Below are 7,469 nucleotides of genomic sequence, written 5' to 3'. Positions count from 1 at the left end.
TCCTTCTTGGCTTATTTAGACAATGAATAGGACCGATAGAGTCTATGGGTACGTGACGAATTCTTCGTCACTGCCCTTTCTTAGTCTGACTGTTTCTTCCAAGCTGTACGGACGTGCTCTTCCAAGTGCTCAAATAAAGTTTTTTTATTTAAAAGTATTTTCTAATTTTTATTTTGTTTCACCACCTATTTCCAATATTGAGTGCACCCACGAAATCGGGTCACAAACTTTTAAAGGGACAATGTCGAATTCAAAAAATGAAGTACAAAATTAAATGAAAATTAAGGATCTCTTCATGGTCGCACGAATTGCTCATTTTAATGTTTTTAATGTATTATTTAAAAATCAATCTATACAAACAAATATGCACTTCCATTTTAAAAATATGAGAATAATCTTAAAGTCTTTGAAAAGCATTCTATTTCTGAATGCCAAGATACGTGTCACATGATACTTGAACCGACATAATTTTCTCTATTTTATCCATTGAAAACTTTTTCTATTTTCTACAATTTTCAAACTATAGTTTAACCCAGTTTCATCTTGTACATGTTACACTAAACACGTTAATTTTTAATGCTGAAGCTTAATACTAAATGTAATTTAGTAAATAGATGCATTATTTAATAATAGTATGCATTTACTAAATTACACTTGTACAGTAATATATACAAATTAAAAACAACAAGCAAACTAACTAAAAGTTTCAGATTAGTTTTCTAATTACAATTACCGGCAAGTTGTTCTAGAATTCCTGATAATAATCAGAGTAAAGTGTCGTACGATCATGAAAACCCTTGTTAGCATAGTTTCCTTGTAAGAAGACTCGATAGGTCCATTCTGCAGGATACGTACTACATAGTACCTATTGAATGGCTCTCGAAGGGGATATCTCCACTTTCTACAGGAGTTTACTCTGATCTGTTTATCGTCTTTAGTAACGAACAAGGGAACATACCAGAGTGTCCGTTTCCGATTTTGATGAAACTTCGCAAACCTATTAAATAGGAGAAAATAAACATGTAGTTTATCGTAGCTACCTAATTGCAACTTTAAGGGGCACTTCAATCCCTCTTATACCTCAATGGCTGTAAGTATATAAAATGAAATTATTGTGTTTGAAATGTATTGTAATATTATGTTTAAGAGAGTATTCTAGTGTAGAAGACCGTTTTTAATGTAATTTTGAGAAATTAAATTCCAAAAATTATCAGACTCAGTAAGCAAATGTTATGGATATGATTGAAGTAATAATACACATTTTAACAAGATTTTATCAAATACTGTAAAAGTTATAAGCAAACACAGTAGTCGTCAACGGAGAATTCGACCTAAAAACCTCGAAACTTCCAAGATTCTAATATAGGAAATCGAGATGAGGAAACAGTAGCTAAGAAGTTGAACTGCAACTACCTAATTACTTAAAAAAGTAACTAAATCGAAAAGGCAATGTTTTTGTCAATATAGTTCAAAGGAAAGGGATGGTATCAAAAGTGATATTTTACAGTGAACAAATGTATCTAGTAGTATAGTTATTAATATACAGGGTGTTACCTGTAACGTTACTCACGATTTCTCACCTACTTGCAGCCATCTGACAAAAAGAAGTGTAGAACAAGAGTTGCAGGGTATGAAGTGCACAATAGATATCAGTAACAAAAATTTTGAAAACTGTTTGTTGTCATGGCGAAGTCGAGGTCACCTTGGGTTTAACAAATAGGACCATATATTTTTTTTGTTTACCATATTTAGAGGATATCGAGACGAATTCAAAACACATATTACATGATATTTTTACTAATATATTACTTGATTTACAGAAGTGGAAATGTAAAATATTTAGCCTTTCGTCGTATTTGGAAGTACGATCTTGTGTGGAAACAAAAAAGGACTAACGAAGGAACTGCAATGACGAAATAACGGTGGCCAGCTCGTTCCCCAGACTTATCACCACTTGATTTTTTTTTATCGAGATATTTACAGTCCGTTGTACCAATTCACCAATTAATAATATTGAAGAATTGCAAGAAAGAATCATCTCAGCATGCAGAGCTGTAGATCCAGCAAATCTAACTGCAGCAACGCATTCAAACTTCTGTAAAAGAGCAGAATATTGCGTCGCAGAAGGCGGAATGCATTTCGAACATGTAATTAAATAAAGTGCATTTATCTTATGTTCTAGTCGTGTGTTTACATTCAGTAATTTCTTCGGGGTCAAATAATGTTTGCACTATCAAAGTCAAATACGACGAAAATCTGAATATTTCACATTTACACTTCTGTAAATCAAGTAATATGTTAGTAAAAATATCATGTAATATGTGTTTTGAATTCGTCTTGATGTCCTCTAAATATAGTAAACAAGAAAAATATATGGTCCTATTTATAAAACCCAAGGTGACCCCAACTTCGCCATGAAAACAAACTATTTTCAAAGTTTTTGTTATCTATCTATATAGATATCTACGAGATATCTATTGTGCACTTCATACCCTGCAACTCTTGTTGTAAAATTTTTTTAATCAGATGGCTCCAAGTGGGTGAAAAATTGTGAGTAACGTTACAGGTAACACCCTGTATATTAATAATAAAAAATAAAAAAATTAATATAATTAAGAAATTAAGCATTCCACTTTGTTGATTGTTTTATTTTCTAATAAACGCAAGTTCTAAAGTAATTTGTTTCGGTTATTTTTGAGTACTTAATTCCTTTAGTTACTTTTCAACGACTTAAATACAGGGTATTTCTCTCGGCGCGCAACACAATAGCCGCCCTGCACAATGGAACCCTGCTGTGTTTGCGGGTAAAAAGACCCAGGGGCCATGTCGCCGGACCCAAAACTGGTCTGTGTGTGTTTATGGCTGAGACGAAGACAAGAAACGGAATAACAGGGGTTCCATTGTGCGGCACGGCTATTGTGTTGCGCGCCGAGAGAATCACCCTGTAGTTGGTAACTAAGTAGTCACAAAAGATGTAAGCGGTAATTACCGGTTTTTAAAAGTAACTAAATTCTCCATCACTAATAGAAAATATTAACATCTTTATAAAAGAATTTATATTATCATTAATGATTCAACACTAAACTTAAGTGTTAAGCGCCATTGGAAAGAATCGGGCAATCGTGAAAACAAACTCAACTGTTTACAACCATTATTAAAAACTATTTATCGTTCCTCGCAGCCAACAAAAATAATTATTGAAAACCGGCTGCCGTGCCACAAGACTACAATTCACGGATAAGCGAGGAAGATTTCGTGGCGGGCGATTTGGTGGCATTCGTGTGTCGACTGTCGTCAAGTACGGTCGTGTTTCTATCAGTGCGAGAGTAAACACTTCTGACCTCGAGTGGTCTGTCGCGTTCTCTTGTTATGTTATAAATTTTCCGTTATCAAGTGTTTCTAATAGTGATAACCAGTTCAGTGATTACTTTAACAGCCGTTGCTCTCGCAACAACAACACTAGAATGACCTCTGACTACAGGAGTCATTCCACTAAACCAGCAACCCAATGTACCAGTACTGAAAGTTCTAACAAAGCCAGTTACGCCTCAGTTGCGCAGAGCAATATGTTTCCCAAAAAAGAACAAGCGATCATCATGGAAACCAAAAACGGAATTGAACTTAAAGATTATATCAAAGCTGTTAGAAATCTAACAAATCCGGCAAATATTCGGTTCGCCTCTAGAATATCAAACAACAGAATTTGCATCTTTCTGGCCACTAAAGACATAGCCGACGAATTAACCAACAAGTATACTAAAGTTATTATAGCAAATCAACACGTAGAACTGCGACCTCTACTAGTCAAACATAGAAGAATAATCTTCTTAAACGTTTATCCTACGATTCCACATATTTTAATCGAAGAAGTGCTTGACAAACTCAAGGTCAGAAGAGAATCCTCTGTGTACTTCTTAAGGGCTGGTTTGTCGGATCAAGGTTATACCCACATTTTCAGCTTCCGGCGACAAGTCTTCATCCATCCGGATGATGTTAACAAAATTCCCGACGCCATTCAAATAAACCACGAGTACACAGCTTATTGGATCTATCCATCTTCCGATAATTTGAAATGTTTTATATGCAAAGAAGATGGACATCGTGCTAAAGACTGCCCAGCCAACGAAAATAATCAAAATAAAACTGCTGACCTCGAGAATACAACGACTCAAAACATTGAAAGAATAAACACTGTGGACGTTCTTACACCTAACGCTGTTGCGAACGAGGTCACCCCAACTGTGCCTCTTATGGAATACACACCTGAAGCGAACCAGATCCGAGGTGAGCACGACAGTTTCAGATAAATCGATAGAACCGACCGTAGACCAGTTAAAAATAAAGAAACCAACGACAATGCCGCTCAAGAAACCAGAGAAACTAAAGAAAACCAAAGATGATGATATTCCAGTAAGATCACTTGAAGAAATGCTATCTCCTCTCAAAGAGGTTCTAAACAATCCCGATTCCTTGGTAAATTACATTGAATTTAAAAGTTTTATGGAAAATGTTCATGGATCGCCCGCTGCAAGAGAGATAGCTGATGAGTACACTAGTAACATAGATGAACTGATATCTCTTATGGAAAAATTATATCCTTTTCTCAAAGAGAGGTGTATCAAACACAGATTCTCCCGCATCATGAACAAATTAAGGAAGCCGTTGTCGCCTGAACTCTCGTCACCATATCCTACCTCGTCTGAGGAAGACGACAATTTCCAACCAACAATTACCGAACCGAATAAACTTAACGAATGAGTACCAAAATTATCCAGTGGAACAAAACGGCTTAAGATCACACTACGAATACCTCCAGCAACTTATAACTGGTAACGATGCTGATATCGTCTGTATCCAGAAAACTAACTTCAAGGAATCTAGCTACACCAAAATTAAAAACTGTGATATTTTGTTCAAAAATAGAAGAAACTGCCTCTCTGCAAGTGGTGGAGTGGCCATCTACATAAAAGACTACATATTCAAAACCAATATCTCTGTCGATACCAATTTAGAAGCAGTGGCAGTCACCTCTTTCTCTAGCAAACAGATTGATTACAATCTGTAGCGTCTACATTCCAGTCAGTCATCGCTTACAGTCTAAAGATCTATCCGAATTACTAAATCAGTTCATTGTCATGGGTGATTTCAATAGTCATAACACCCTTTGGGAGTCAGATAAAACCGACCAAAGAGGTAAACTTATTCAGAAGTTTTTTGATGATAATGATTTGATCCTCCTTAATAATAAGGACCTCACACACTTCAACGTGGCATCGGGCGGTTTGAGCTGCATTGACCTTTCCATTTGCTCTCCTGACATTGCGAATCTACTAGATTGGCAGGTCTCCTCTGAGTTTCTGGATAGCAACCACTTTCCGATTTTCTTAACTATAGAATACAATACTGGTTGTTAATTCATCACGTTTAGTTTAACGCGAAGTTGGGTAGCTTAATAGTATTGGTATTAACTCCCAAATGAATAACAAATTATAAGAGTTGTATATATGTTGTCTTTAATTCTAATACACATTTGACTCGGAGGATAGAAAATTTAATTTTAAATATAAGTATACGTTGAGCTCGTCAGATATATCAATCTGTTCGATAACTCTGTTTAACGATTGCAGTTGTTCTGATGCTGCTACGACGGAGTTTCTTATATTATGCGAGAATAGGGAGGAGTTAAAGAATTGGGGGTAACAATGTAGGAAAGGAAAAATATCGTGGAGTTTAATTGGTTGTCAGGGTACATGGTGGAAGTTGGTGGGTGTGCGAAAATTGTCGCGTGGAAAGGGCGAAGGTACGAAGCCTACGTAGCTGGTTTTTCCAAGTTCCAAGTATGTAGGGTGACGTTGGTACCGGAATGGTACCGTTAAGTTTAGGCGAGCGGTTTATGACTACAGTAATGCTTCGAAATAAGCAAGTGGTCTCTGCTTCGAAATAAGCAACTCGCTATCCCCTCTTCTTTGTTTGAAGTCGCCCGCAAAGTGAGAGGTACGAGAAATGAGTGAGAGGTCCATGAAAGCGCGAAGCCGATGTTTAGGGTAATAAATTTCACGCTCGACTGAGCAGTGACATCGGTTAGTAGAAGAAGGATGGAATATATATGCAGTAAAACCTGGATAAATGCAACGAAAGAATGCTTGGATAAGTGCAACATCGCTATCCCCTCCACTGGGGGGGGGATCCCCCTAGGCCAACCGAGCCGCTCGACCAGGAAACCGTGTAATATGATTCGACCGTGTCGGCTAAATACAAAACATGTGTACAGACACAGAATCGGCATGTCGGCTGAACACAAAACATGTGTACGGACGCAGAATCGACACCTCGCTTGGATAAATACAACATTAAATGCCCCCACAGTCTTCGACGAGCGGTCAAAGCGATCAGACGTTAACCTCTCTTTTGTTTACGTTGTGTCGCTAGTTCTGCGTGTTTCATTATTTCTGTTCCAATTGTAGAGTGTGTAATCAGCTATATATTTAGTACTTGTGAATCAATCACTTAAGGGTGACCACCAGTTTGTGTGGTTTTTTGTACTACGAGACTCCTAAACGCCAAGATGACTTCTGACTACAGGGGTCATCCAATGACCCACAATACTGAACCATCTACATCCCAAGTTGCTAACACGAATGAGTCAAGTCAGAACAAGAATACAAGCTACGCAAGTATTGCTCAAAATAGTCAGTTTCCGAAAAGAGATCAAGCAATAGTTATCGAATCTAAAGAAGGCATTGAGCTGAAGGAATATATTAAGTCAGTAGGAAAATTAGTGAAACCAGAAAACATCCGATTTGCTACTAGAATTTCCAATGCTAGAATTTGTCTGTTCTTAGCCAGTAAAGACATTGTAAATGATTTGACGGCTAAACACTCGCAAATATTGGTTAATAACCAACGTCTCTTATTACTAAAAATGTACGCATCGTACTGTCCAACGTTTATCCTACGATTCCGCACTCGCTTATAGAAAACGTTCTGAATGACATGAACATTAGACGTGTGTCTGCTGTGTCATTCCTAAGAGCTGAATTATCAGACGAAGGTTACTCGCATATCCTTAGTTTTAGGCGTCAGGTCTTTGTACACCCGGATGATGTAAACAAACTTCCGGATAGTATACAGATCAGATTTGACGATACCACTTATTGGATTTACCCGTCTACAGACCAACTCAAATGTTTTCTGTGCAAGAAAGATGGTCACATCGCGAGACAATGTCCTACTGTTAAAAGCGTGCCAAATACAAGTGACAAAATAATCGTCAATGAAATCGACAATGAGGTTACTATCAATGAAGAACCTGTAGTGGAAGTTACGCAAGAAAACACAACTATTCTGCCTATTAATACCTCTGAACTCATTACTTCTAATGATATTTGTATTCATGATTCCGTTCTTGCCGCTAGTAATCAGGAAAACAACTGTCCGTATGCCGCAAACGAAACCCCACCTTTAACGTT

This window comes from Osmia bicornis, chromosome 9 (assembly GCF_907164935.1).
Source record: "Osmia bicornis bicornis chromosome 9, iOsmBic2.1, whole genome shotgun sequence".
Lineage (NCBI taxonomy): Eukaryota > Metazoa > Arthropoda > Insecta > Hymenoptera > Megachilidae > Osmia > Osmia bicornis.
This window is presented reverse-complemented; position numbering follows the sequence as displayed.